This window comes from Leopardus geoffroyi, chromosome C2, assembly GCF_018350155.1.
Source record: "Leopardus geoffroyi isolate Oge1 chromosome C2, O.geoffroyi_Oge1_pat1.0, whole genome shotgun sequence".
NCBI classification, from domain to species: Eukaryota; Metazoa; Chordata; class Mammalia; order Carnivora; family Felidae; genus Leopardus; species Leopardus geoffroyi.
The window spans coordinates 120655199-120669452 of record NC_059333.1 but is presented as its reverse complement, the minus strand read 5'-3'; the positions used below and the strand labels follow the sequence as shown (position 1 = coordinate 120669452).

General features: G+C 42.7%; 1 protein-coding gene across 9 annotated transcripts in view; it reads right to left on the bottom strand.

Annotated features, from left to right (window-relative positions):
- SLC9A9 (solute carrier family 9 member A9) overlaps nt 1-14254 on the bottom strand; it is a 694304-nt gene that overhangs the window by 41063 nt on the left and 638987 nt on the right. The gene's annotated exons all lie outside the window — the stretch shown is intronic.

The following is a 14254-nucleotide window of genomic DNA, read 5'->3' as shown; positions in this document are numbered from 1 at the left end:
TTCACTCTGTTTACAACAGGGGTGCTGGGGGAGAGCAAACTGATAGGAAGAGAAAGTCTAGGGAAGAGGCAGCCAATGAAAATACAAATACTCTACATAGGGTAGAAAGCTCTCAAGGAAATGCTTTGGCAAATTTGACACAACTGGTTAGTGAAGGTCAATTCTATTTTAAAGCCCCTGATCAAAACTAACTGCCCATCACCTCATTAAAAAATAAATATGTGAAGATAAAAAGTATGTCTTTAACCAGAAGTGGGCTGGCACGAGTCACAGTTCAAGTCACACAAGTGCCTCCTCATCTCTTTTCCTGGCCTGTCTCACTTTCTCAGCTGTCAAGTGCTGGAGAAGAATATTTGCTGTTTGTCAAATTCATATTTATCTGAGAATGGACAAAGCAGTCTCAGAAAACCTCCTTTTGTGCTATATTCTAATCAGCAATTTAATCAGATTATGAACATTTGTTTTTTTTCTCTTTGTGCATATGATCAAAAAATCATAAAAATGGAATTCCTTAGAATAACGTCCTAAAATGTGACCATGAGAAATATGGCCATTGTTTTCCTTACTGTCTTACTCTAGCCTCACTTTCTTCCTGAAAGATTCAAATGTACCTCGGAAGCACCACGGGGGGGGGGGGGGTTGTGGGGTCATAGTAGGAGCGCTGAACAGGCAAGCGGTGGTTTGTTGGCAGAAGGCTGAGGGCTCCCCAGTGGACCTGGCCCCCTTTTGCCATCACGTCAGCATCCACCTGCTTCCAGCTAAAAAACCTCAGGACACCAGCATCTTCTGCTTGGGGTATTGCCATGGCCTGCTCTCCCTGCTTGCCCTTTGTCCCTCAACATATTCCTTACACTTCAGTCAGAGTGATGATTCTAAAGTATGGCTTCCTTAGCATAAAACCCAGCACTGGAACCTGGTGAACTTGGCTCCTACACTGTCTGGTCTCTGCTCCTCCCCACCTTGTCTTTCCCTGTTCCAGACCTTTCTCAAATATGCTTGCCTCTTTCTTCCTCTCTTTTCTCCTGACCTGCAAGCATGCTGACTCCTTCCCCTGGTTATATCTCAGAAGGAATCTTACTTCCTCAAGGGGATCCTCCCTACTCTCTATCCAAAGTTATGTTGACCTGTTTCCCCCTTTCCTCTTCTATAATAATTACGGGTAGTTTGTTCTTTATAATAACAAGTAACTCAGGGCTCTGCTGGGACAGGCTCCCTAGAGCAGATTAAGCACTCTTCCCAACTCTGTATTCAGTGACCTCACGTTAGTAGACTGACATCAACCAACGGTGGGAGGATTTTTACCTTATAAATTAGCATATGCTATAAAGCAGTTTTTAACTTTTCCCCCAGAGAGCTGGTTGTTAAACATTTATGAGCACACCACTGGTTATTCCCGTAAGAACTGAAGGTATCCCAGTTCTGCCCACAGAGCCTGGCTCATAATAGGGTTCTATAAATATTTATGAAATTAAACAAACATAAATTGAGACTTTCAGTGTGGTCATACTGAATTGTATTTTATAAATATATATAAATATATATATGTGTGTGTGTGTGTGTGTATGTATATATATATATATATATATATACATACATATATATAAAATCTCTCATCTTGACAATGATCTCATGAAGCTAGTATTGCGTCCCTTATGTTTTGAATGAGGACATTTAGATTCAGCAAAGTAAGTGATGTGCCCATTGTCATAGAGTAGTTAGCTGACGATCCCTTGAGCCTGTACCCTGGGGCATTGCTCCAGCCCATTGCCTTCTGCTCTTGGCTGTCTGCACCCATGCTGTCTTCAGCCTGGCTTGGGTCTCTAAATACAAACTGCAGCTTGTCTTTTCCTGAGCGGACTTGTCTTTGTGTATTCATTTGCCTGGTCCCAGTCTCACAATCATAGCCAGTTGACTGCCCACACTCTGCCTGATCAAGGTCTCTAGTCTGTCCTCTGGATGGGCCCTGCCTTTGGACACCTGCATGTGGCCCAGAAGGCACAGGACATGGCATAACAGATGAAGGCTGGGAAGCTTCTGGAGCCCCATGCCTGGGACTCAGCAGTAGGGTAATCAACTCATCCTGGTTTACCCAAAACTTTCCCAATTTTAGCACTGAAAATCCCATGTCCTGGAAATCCCCCAGCTGGTATGGTTGGTCACCCTACTCAGAGCACAGAGAGATCTGAGGCCATTAGAGGAAGGGAAATCCCAAAAGAGTTCTGAAAGCACAGCATCCATATAGACTTCCTTAGGTCCACCTTCATACTGCCTGCTGACTTTATGTGTCTACATCCCCGTCTTTGAGAGTGACTAGCACCCAAAGCAAGTCATTTAATTTCTCTAAGCCTCTGTTGGTTGATGTATCTACAACATAGAGATAATGAAGACTAGCTACATAATTTGTGGGACTCAGTATAAAATGAAAATGTGGGGTCCCTTGTTCAAAAATTACTAAGAATTTCAAGATGGCGTCCACAGAGCATGGAGCCCTTCTGAATGGGGGTCTCTCTGTGGCTCCAGTCCTCTCAAGCCTATGAAGCTGGGCCTGGAAGTAGATGATCACACCTCTCATTCAAAGTTGTGAGGATTCAGTGGCCCAAAGCATCAACAGCACTGGGCACAATGCCTGTTTCAGGGATAATGTTCAGAAGATGGTGGTAATTGTTTCTGAGGTCCGATCCTGTTTCCCCCTCACTTGCTCAGCCTCTCCCAGAACAGACACCTGAATTCTTACCTTGACAGTAACGTGAATTCAGTAATCTTTTGTAAGTCACTTCAGCTTCTCTAGGCTCAGAGTTTTCCCTCTATAAAACATGGGGATTGCGGGAAATCTCTAAAGAGCTTACCAGCTCTAAATTTGTTTCGGCCAACTCCGTGACATTTATACATATGAGCAAGGTCTTAATGTTCTTTGGAAAGCAGTTTCTTCCTCCCTGGGTTTTCTGAGATTCTATTTGGCCTTCAAGTTCCATTCTTATCAAAGAATCTCTCTCCCTCCAACCCTGAATAAATCAAGCATTCTTAGAATATTTCTAAAGTTCTTTTAATTCAAAAGTCAACCCATTTTATACCTGAGCAGTCTAAGGCTTGGGGCAGCTGAACACCTCACTTGAAGCCATAATGAGTTGGAGAAGTGTGGGAATCAAACCCAGATCCTCCACAGTAATATACTGTTTCTATCTTGCCTCAGGAAACACCAGAGAGTACCTTTATAATTGTACTTTGCAATTATTCTTTCCTAAAAATTTTCTTATAAAGAGGAAGTAGAAAAGAAAAAAAAAGCTTTCTATTTGGGCTCACTCGATGAATTTTTTTTTCAAGTATGTCCCCATTTTCCTCAAACCCTAGGACATCTGACCTAGTTCATGATTTCTCTAGTATTTTCTATTTAGTAAGGACAAGGGTTTCCTCTCTTCCCATTTGAGTGTAGGATTCTCAGACCCTCTCAGCATGTTTCTGTGCTCTAGAGAGAATTAGCAGATGTTCCTTTAATGGCACATCTTCTTAACCTTTTGTTACCTCCTATCACAACTGGTCTCTAGGGGATATCTAATTCCCATAAAAGAAAAGGTTGGACAGAGGGAAAGAATGTTCTCAGCCATTTCTTGGGCCTGGTCCATGTGAACTCCTACTAGACCTCTCCATGGGCATCTGGTCATGTGCCTGGTGGTTGGAAATTTCTGAGCTTTTCCCAAGGATAAGAATTTAAAAAAAGTCTCTGTCTCTGAAAATCCTGTTGCTTCCTAAAATCATGCCTACCCTTGTCTGTGCTGGTCCTTTCACCAAGGATCCTCAGCTGGACAATGGATCCAGCTTGCTTTTTGAGTAATTTATTTTTTAATATAAAGTTGTACTTCTCACACAAATTGGCTGAGGGCCAGACAAAACATGTATTGTTTTAATGGGAGTGAAGACTGTAATTTTATGTTCTTCTCTTAGTTTAATCCAACCTTCTTCTGCTGCAATGTTACTGAACTGACAGATGTTCCAAGTCAACTGGAAGGAGTTTTTTGGTGCCACCCTTGGCATTCATTAAGATTTAGGGCAATATGCCATTTTCTCCATTTCAAACAGCTTAGAAAGGAAGTCCAAAGGCTCAAATTCTAAGGAACTATGATTTGCCAACCAATGCCTGAGAATAATGTTTGTAAACTAAGAACAATTTCCAGTGAGTACTTTCTTCCTTTTCCATAAGGTTGTGTAATAATCTCTTTTCTAGAAGAAATTCACATATATCTGGGGTTGCTATCAATTTTCAATAGGTATCAGGTCAACATGAGAGCTTCAAGAAGCTTGGAGTGAAATGCAGGGGTGGAGAGGCCTTTACAAATAAAACCAGAAAGTCTTACGCTTCAAAAAAAATCTCAGTTTAGAATCTGGGTTTGCATCTACTTCAGAATTGGATACTTTCTGCTTCCTGCCCACTATCCTGGCACGGGGATGCTTCCTAGAGACTGCAGAGACTGTAGAGTTGCAGAGATGGAGTTGTAGTTGTGTAGGTGGATGGAACATTCCTTAGAGGGCCAAGAAAGCTAGTGGGCATAATCCTGTGTGTGCAGAGAGGGCAGTGATGAGAATTGGTATATCCAGAAGAATTTGTGCCATGGGGGCCCTCATATGCTCATGAGATTGTGTGAACACTAATAACACAGGTGACCATAATTTTCATGGATAGAAAATCAGAATGAAAATTTAAGTTCTAGAGAAAATTTTCTGGGCCTAAAATTCTTCAGGGCTAAGAACATCCTTAAGTCAAACTGGATTGTTTATTCGGGAGGATGTCGGATGTCCTTAGGCCTCTTATTTTAGAGATCAGGAAATGGGTGCCCAGAAAGGTTAAGTGAGCTGCCGAGGTTGTAAAAGGGAAGACTCTCTGTATAAACAACTTGATATCCAGAGAACCTTTCCCATCCAGTTCAGCCAAGACTGAAAGTGGCTTCTTACCTGCCCCACAAAGTCAGTGGGAAATGGTGGTCTTTTCTTTAAAAACACGTCTCTCTTCTTAGCTGCCCAGCATCTTTGTCTTGTGTAGGAGGGTTTATACTTTCTCCAGAAAGGGAAGAATGTCTCAGGGAGCAGAAAGGACAGTGAAGTACCCCTGATAGCCAGAAACCAAAATGAATATGCCTTGACAGTCCATGTTTTGATAATTTGGGTCCATCTAGGGAAGACCTTACATGACTGGTGAAATGACACGGCATATTATTTTTGGCATGGGATCAAATATATTCTGCATTAATAAACTAATGTGTTTGCGTTTCCTAGTGGTTATGACCCTCTGTTTTGGTTAGCCTGGAACTTTAATGGAATAAAACCATTGAAATATCATGCTTTATCATACATTTGTGTAGCACTTAGTTACTGAGAACACATCACCTCATCTATCCCAAATGTCTGCTGTGTGAGGCATGTGTTCTTATTTTTACAGATAGAGAAATTAAAAGCACTGGGAAGAATGACCTTCTCAAGGGCAGACAAAGAAGTGGCAGATGTAAGGGCCTGACCCTGGGACTTCTTATTCTGATTCAAAATTGTCTTTTTTTTTTTTTTTTCAACGTTTATTTTATTTTTGGGACAGAGAGAGACAGAGCATGAACGGGGGAGGGGCAGAGAGAGAGGGAGACACAGAATCGGAAACAGGCTCCAGGCTCTGAGCCATCAGCCCAGAGCCTGACGCGGGGCTCGAACTCACGGACCGCGAGATTGTGACCTGGCTGAAGTCGGACGCTTAACCGACTGTGCCACCCAGGCGCCCCTCAAAATTGTCTTTCTGCCATATCACAATTAAATTTTTTCAGGTGGTGATAAATTCTTCTGTAGGACTCAGGTGAAAGCAGACTTTACTCCCGGGCAGGTTAAGTGCTTCTTGTACCGATAACTACACATGTTACCTTGCGGAACTAAACAACAGTAATGAGGAGGATTAGGACTAAGTAAAGTTGTATTAGAAGCAGGTGACATGGCAGATCTGATTACATAAAATAAAAATATTGGGAAAAATGTCTTTTCTGATTGTGTTGACAATGGCGGGGAAAGAAACAATGTTCTGAATGTTCTTTTGTCTCTACCTCTGGCTCTGGATGAGTTTGCTCCCCTGTGTACTGAATACCATCCCTGAACATTGTGAGACTGAAAAGTGACGATCGCCATTCCATATTTTCGTTTCTTTGAGATCTTTCCAAGTTGGGCTTTTGAAAATATGTTGAAAATATATCACACTTCTTTACCTGATGGGGAAAAACTAAATGAGCTAGTACTTTTGAGGGATGAGACATATTCTATTTGTCTACCGGAAGGTGAAACAAAATATTAAGTTCCAATCTTTCTTTTTTTAAGCTCCAATCTTCAGGGGGGAACAAAGTCTGAATACTGACAATTTGGTCTGTTGAATCTTTTTTAAGTTACAGAGAATCACACCCCAGGAAAATACTCAATTGCCCTCTCACAATGTCAGAGGATATGGTGTAATCTACTTCTGTCGTTTGCTGAACAAGAAGTGATGTGTGGATGTGTGGGTATGGGAGTGGTGGATGGTTGAAAATGCAGTGTAGCAAGGCTCCATCAAGTAGCAAATCAAAGGAGCAGGAATAAACTTTGGAGGAAAACTGAAGTGGTTGCCAAAAAGTTGACCCTCAGTTGTAATGTCACCAAAGCACTCCTACAAAAGGTCTGGTCTCACCGTTTCCAGCAACATGAGCACTTGTCTGGAAAGAGGCTCTTCTTAAATCTTTGCTCCAGTCTCCATGTGACTATCTCTGAATCTGTCCCAAAGACAAGAAGCAGGTAAGCTGCTTGATGTCACACCAGTACAGTAAGCGTGGCCTCTCCAAATTGGACACTAGCTCACCAGCCCAAAGAAATCATCTGTTCGCTCATCCTGCTTTTCTTTCTAGTAGGTGAAAACCCATCCTGACTTACACAGCTGACCGAGAAGTAATATTCTACACCTTCCTTTGGACAATTCATTCTTTGGAATAGCAACCCCAGGTTCCTAGAAATTTTTCTGTCTTGAAACTGAGTCCTTCATATTGCATCTTACTTCAGTGTAGCTGGTCACTACTTTCTAATAATATCAGGCATTTGGAGACTGACATCCTCCTCCTCATACCTCTGACCATTGCTCAGACCAAGATGGCAGCTCACACTCTGTGATAACCCCTGCTGTATGATGCTGACTCAAAGACTTCCCCAATCTTCTGTCCCAGAGAGCATGCTCTCTTCAAATACCCTCCTTTGGGTCATTCTCTGGGCAAGAGAGCTAACTAATTCATCTTATTCTTTGATGAAGCTAGTGATATTACCCAAGAAACAGAACAAAGGCCAAGGAGGTTAAAAAAACTAAAAAGCTACAATTAATTAAGCTTCTACTGTGGACCAAGCACCATACCAAAGTCTTCTACATGAACCCTCACAGGTGAGCCTCAGGAAGGCCCTTCAAGGTAGGTTTGGGTGTTGCTGCTTTTGTAGTTAAGGAAATGGAGCCTTGGATCCATTGTGAATGGCAGAACTGCAGTTCAGTGTCTTGCTGATTCTAAGGCCACACAGCTTCTCACGGAGGACAGGGGCTCATTGATGGTGAAGGGTTCCAACCCAAAGCTTAAATCCTATCCGTACTTCTTTTTTTTCTTTTAATGTTTGTTGCTCCCCCACAGCCATAGGAAAATAGCTCCACATGTGATTCACAGAACACACCCAGTAAGCAGCTGGTTTGAGATTGAAAAAGTCATCTAAGCCATAGCCCTGCTCAATCCTGGCAGCCACAATGATTAGAAATCAGGAGCACCTGCGTGGCTCAGTCGAGCATCGGACTTCGGCTCAGGTCACAGCTCATAGGTTCTAGCCTCGCATCAGGCTCTGTGCTGATGGCTTGGAGCCTGGAGCCTGCCTGGGATTCTGTGTCTCCCTCTTTCTCTGCCCCTCTCTAACTTGCACTCTTTCTCTCTCTCTCAAATAAATAAATGAATGAATGAATGAATGAATGAATGAAAAAAAAAAAAAACAAACAAACACAACAACAATGGCCAGAAACCATAAGATTTCTTCAGGCTGTCTCACCAGCATGTCAATAGTTCTATTTTCTCCCTGGATTCTCCCAAAATGTTCCAAGTGTTATTCCCATTCTACAGATAGAGAAACCCTTGTCCTGAGAGCAATGAAGTAGTGAAAGTTCACAATTTTTTGACTGCTTGGCTTTTAGGGAACACGTGGGTCTTTCTTCTTGTTCCCTTCTGGGTAGAGGGGCAAGACAGCATGTCCCTCTTCCCCTAGACTGTCCTACGGAAAGGCCTTGGCTGCTATGCTGGCTTTCAAAGTGGGAAGTGCTGCAGCACAGAGCAGGGGGGCAGAGGGGAGCACATTCCCCCTTGATTCCACATGGGCAGAGCCCATCCCCAGGGGGTGACCAGGCCAGGCCCAGGTGTGGAGCTGACAATGCTGCCAGGACCTGCCTCTTTGTGGGACCAAGAATGGGGGGTGTGCATGGGTGGAGTGGAGAGGGAATTCGGTCACCTTGTCCTTATGCCCACCTCCATCATAGTAATTAATTCCCTCAGTTATGACTTTGAAAGTCTCTGTCTCCCCACTGGACCATGAGCTTCTTGAGAACAGGGTCTGCCTCTTCCCATTTCCATCCTTAGCAGGCAGCATAGTTTGTTAGCACAGAGTAGCTTTTCAGTAAGAATATATTGGACAAATGGAGGGAGAAACGTGGCTATCATATGAAGATCACCCTTCTTTCCCCTGCTGCTGAGATCATGAATTGCTCTATTTCACTATATGTTGGGATCCCACGCTCCCTCCTGCTCACCAGCCTCTCCTCACATTGTGCTGGCCCTTCTCCCTCTGGCCTGTCCCCACACAGGGCTGACCCCAGGGAACAGAAATAAGGAACCTGGCAGACGGAGCCATATGAATGAGCATTATAAGTTAGTTTGGGGGTGGGGAGAGACTGGTTTGAATTATAGTTTTCCGGGGCTGGAAGTGGGGACTGTGTGAATGACACACAGCAGCTGTTTCCACTTAAAATTGATTAGCAAGTATCACTACAAATGAACTCAGAATTTAAAACAAAACACCATGGAAATGAATCATTCTAAATCATTCTAAACTGGTCGAAGGAAAGACTTTCTCCAGCTGAAGACCAAAAAGATCTCCTTTAGTTCTGCTTTTCCCCACTGGCCAGCCCTCCTGGAAGCTACAGTCCCCCACATCACTGAGATGAAATGCATACCAATTCTTTCCTGCTGGCTGCTTGTCACTAGTTTTAACTGGCCTCGAGCAAATGCCCTGGCACTGTCTACAAAACTGGAAGTAAAATGCCGCCCGAGACAGAGGCAGCCAGGCTCGCTTTCCCCTGCTTTCGGGCAGGAGGCACATTCTCAGAGCAGCCCTGGGGGCTCTCAGAAGTGGTCTATTATGACAGTCAAAAGTGAGTAGCTGATAGGCTCGTGGACAGTGCTATTTCCATTAGCCTTAAAAGGTGCTAAAGCACCTGGAAAGTTAAACATAAAATACTGTTTGGTTTTCCAAAATGTTCTCATTAGAGAATTAAAGAGTTTAATTCGCAGAAACAAATAACCCCAAGGTGTGATACTCAAGGAAATTTCAGAGAGTCCTGTGGTTATTAATGACCATACAATGAGCAGTCTTAGTAGAAAGCCTGATAGGGGAGGCAAATCAAATAAAGAAAATCAATTTCTGAGAATAAATTAAATTTAAAATGCGTCAGCTATAGGCCTCAGCAAAGACAAGTTATAGTACATCTTCTGGTCATCTAACTAATGGAAGTCACATTTTATCCCCATTATACTGGGCACATATTACCAAGCTCTGATCTCTCTAAAATTAGATCTTTGCAAAGATATAGTTGGCTCATCCTGACAGGGCTGATGGGTGGTGAGAGCCTCTAGCAGCAACACACTCCATCTGGGAAGATTCTGTTCTGTTCAGCTCTATAAAGCATCTTTGTGTTTCAAGAGTTGATGGATTGCTACATGGCACAAAACAAACCTTAGTGGCCCGTTGTCTTTCCACTGCTGCTTAGCACACAGAGTAAGTACATGGCTGGCCCTAGCCAAACATCCATGTCACTCCCCGACAAGAATTGGAAGATGCCACTTAGTCACTTTCTTACCTAGTTTTGTTTAAAACCATGTGTAAGAATCATGGTTCGGGAACCGTAAGATAAAAAAGACCTAGGGGTTGCCTGTCCTTTGGCCAAGGAGACATGATGACACTTACTTATTGTCTATACCAAGTTTAGGCTTTTACATTATCTTTTTTAATTGGAAGAATTCCCACTTGAGCAGAGTTAAACTGAGTGTTTAATGCTTCCCCGGGGTAATGCTAAAGTATATATTAATTGTGCACTGGTAGAATGAACGTGATCCCTTGGCCCTGTTTTGTGGAAGGTACTGGAAAAGATGGAGTGTGGGATCTAGACAGAGAGAAAAGACCTCCAAATAGTAGCCAGGAAGGGTCTTTGGCTGGTGAAAAGAAATCAGGAGGCAGAAAGGGGAAGATAACACCGAGATGTACCCTTGCCCAAAGCTTCATCTAGAGGGTTCTAAAATATGTATTTGAGTTTCTGAGTAGACAAGGTTGGATTATTCTTGGCTGAGGAAGTCAAGATAGAGGGGTATTGGGTTTGGGGAGTTGGAGGGTTTACAGTTAAGATAGGAGGAGGAAATGATGAAATCACACAGGTGAAAACATCCCTCCCACAACCCCCAATCTTTAGATATTGAAAGTCACTTGCCACTCACAAGATGGCAAATTTGACCACACGGGAAAATTTTATTTTGTTTCATTGTTTCAACCACGCAACATTTATGATGTGCAATTACTACATGTCAAGAAGTCTGTTAGCCAATGGGGATATAACCTTAATTATAACATAGTCTTTGCCTTCAAACTTGCTCCTATTCTAGTGTGGGAGACAGAAAGTAAACAGGCAACTTTGTTCATCTTGTTCAGAGCCCCTTGTGTTCCGTACTCTGAGGGGGGCTAATGAGAATCTCTGGGAGTGTATGGGATGGGCAGTTATTACGAAACTTGGTGGCAAAAGGACCTCGCCTACATTGTGGGACTTCTGAGAAGAGCTGGTCTGCAACAAAGTACCAAGCAGACAATATCCATGCAGTGACTGCCTTGGAGGTGTACTTTTAAACCTGCACTGACACTGGTAGGCACAGTGCTAAGAAAATACTTGGTTTCCCTCCTCTGCCCACGTAACCCTGTCTTCTCTCTGCCTCAGCCTTATATCCAGGCAGTAGGTCTGGGTTCCCTCCCTGGGTCGCTGAGAGAGGTGTCTTTCTTCAGAAAACCTTTGGGATTTGGATTTTCTCAGGAAGATGGAGGAATGAACACCCACTCTTGGGTCTAATCCTTCCCCTTGACCCAAAACTTCCCAGAAAAATGTCTCAAAAAAGCTTTCCTGAGACTTAAGCCTTCTGCCCCACCCACTAATTGCCACTTCTCCAAGACTGGAGTAGGGCAAATAATGGGGCATATTCGAGGGGGCATTTTTTATCAGAGATATATGGAGTCAGGAGATAGCCACCTTCATGTACTGCTCTGTGCAAAGAGGAATAAAATAGATTTCTTTTCCAAAAAAAAAAAAAAAAAGAAAATAAAAAAGAAAATAACTGGTTGACCCCATGTCAGGCTTATAAATATATAGTGATGCATTCCAGACATTTGCTAAAATCCTGACTATCTCATAAGGATCAAACATAGAAGAGTTGAGGAAAATCAGTTCTGCTGGAATCAGCAACATAGAATGGACACACCAGGGAAGGAGTAGAGAAGGATGATATTGACAATATTAAGACAAAATTCATGTTGAGCACTTAAAACTGTTTGCAAGTGTTACCTCATGTGATTCCCCCAACAACCCTCCTAAGAAGGAGCTATCATTATATCCATTTCACAGATGAGCAAACTGAGGCTCAGAGAGATTAAGTAGCTTGCATGGGCACAGTAACACAGAAATACTAAGTGGTGGGCACAGGACTCAATCTTAGTTCTGATCCTAGGATTGTTGTGAGGACTAAATAAGTTAAGGACTTATTAACTTATTGTTGTAAGGACTAAATAAGTTGCAAAGTGCCAGCAACAGGGCCTGAAACAGAGCCAACATTCAATAAGCATTCACCATTATAACTAACGCAGATAAATCTCTCCTGCAGATTTCTTCCAAGAGAAAAACAAATGATCTCCCTTCAAATTACCAACCTAATGCAGATCCCTCAGTGATTAAAGTCACTAATTACCTGCCTCTGAAGGAGAAAAGAAATAAGGCAGGAATTTGCCCACTCCCTCTGTCCAGTCAGGTATCGGGCACGCAATGAGATGAGAACACGGTGTGCATTGCTCGGGCAGCCCTTCTCAGAGCTGGGCTCCCGCCTGAGGGGCTTGCTGCCCATGCACATGTCAGTGAGGCTCTTCCTGAGCCCGTGGCAGGGAGAACTCCTACCCCATTTGCCTTTTGCTTTTCTCTCAGATTGGATATCTCAGTGTTACCCAGATCAAAAGATTTCCTTAGTCACAATCCTCCTGATTCCCATACCAGCAGGAGGGTGTGAGGTCTTTTAGGGAGTTGATAGATGAGATTTGCTGAACCACACTTCCCACCAGTTTTTTTCCAAGATATAACACTCTGGGAACTGGAGAAAACAGACATCTATTTTCCTTCTTTGAAAGAAAGCAGTATGTACAAAATTTATTATTTATTTCTAGAGATTTGAAATGTTCTGTGTTCCATTTTCTTCCTTCTTGCTCCATCCCAGTATCTTTGTAGGTCTTTGCCACCCAAAGGGATTTGTAAGATTGTTACAACCATCAGCAGTGCAGTGAGATGTTGATATATAGTTGCCTGTTTTTTTTTTGTTTTTGTTTTTGTTTTTTTACTTTTTCTCAATCTGCTTTCAAAAACTATACCTAAGGTTGTTTCGCCATTAACTAATAAATGCTCCTAATGAATTTCACCCTTCTTTCAACAAATAAAGACTGGGTTTTTCAAAGGGAACATGAGAAATAAATTAAAACTGTATTAGGAAGGAGCTGTCATCACTGTAATTTTTAGAATAAGATAAGCAAGCAATTTTGTGTTATTTCTTTGAGGAACTCAAAGTAACAATCAATTAACCCTGTGAAGTAAATATGAGAGAAATGTGATTAGGTACATTTTTCTCATGAGAAAACAAACATGGAGAGGAAAAGCAGTTTGCTTGTTCAGAATCCACAGTGCAGTCAAGCAGGACTTGTACCTACACCCAGACCTTAGCCAGTAAGTGTTAAGTGTCAACCATCTAGAAGTAGCCATTGGATCAAATAAAACAAAACAATTGTCAGTTGCAAGCAGCTGCCCTTCATGGGGTACAAACTCTGGACTTGCCAGAGTCCCCGCCAGTTCTCCCTGAAATGGGGTAGCATCTCAGTTGTCATTCCTGTCTTTATTCAGCCTGCGATACTCAGTTATGCCATCTGCCTGAGGATAAGGTATAAGACGCCCCATCTACCCAAGTGCAGTTGTCACCATAATTGTTTTTAAAGTTTATTTATTTTGAGAGAGAGAGGAGCAGAGAGATAGGGAGAGAGAATTCCAAGCAGGCCCACTGTTAGTGCAGAGCCCAATGCAGAGCTTGAACTCATGAACCAAAGATCATGACCTGAGCCGAGATCAAGAGTTGGACACTTAACCAACTGAGCCATCCAGGCACCCCTATTCTTGCCAGGATTCTTGAAACTAGTTGCATAGGACAGAGGCAGGACAAAGGGAGTTAGAGACACGGGGAGATGCTAATGTGAATTGAAGTCTTTTTGGGAGAGAGGGACATGATTTTGACCTTGCTAGAGAGGGACTGGCAAGCTAGAGAAGAGAGTGGGAAGGTGGGGGAGAAGGCATAGATTGTGATGCCACTAAATAAAGGAGTTAGTACAGTAAGGCTGGTTTTCAGTTGTCTTCTGGTTTCATATGTCACTTGCTCTGGGTCTCTGGGAAGGTCTCTTATCTTGACCTCAGTTTCTTATAATACATAAATTTGATTTCTTATAATTGTCAAACTAAAATAAAGTATCCACTATGTAAAGGTAATGGAAATTGTCATAAATTGGTCCTCCTGAAATGGCACCTGATAAAACGGGAGCTTACTCATTGCAGACCCGATCTTTGGCTAGGCATGCTGGAACTCACGTGCCTTGTACATGAATTGATGGAGAAGACGAGGGGCAGTTTAATAGCAGTTTGAGAATG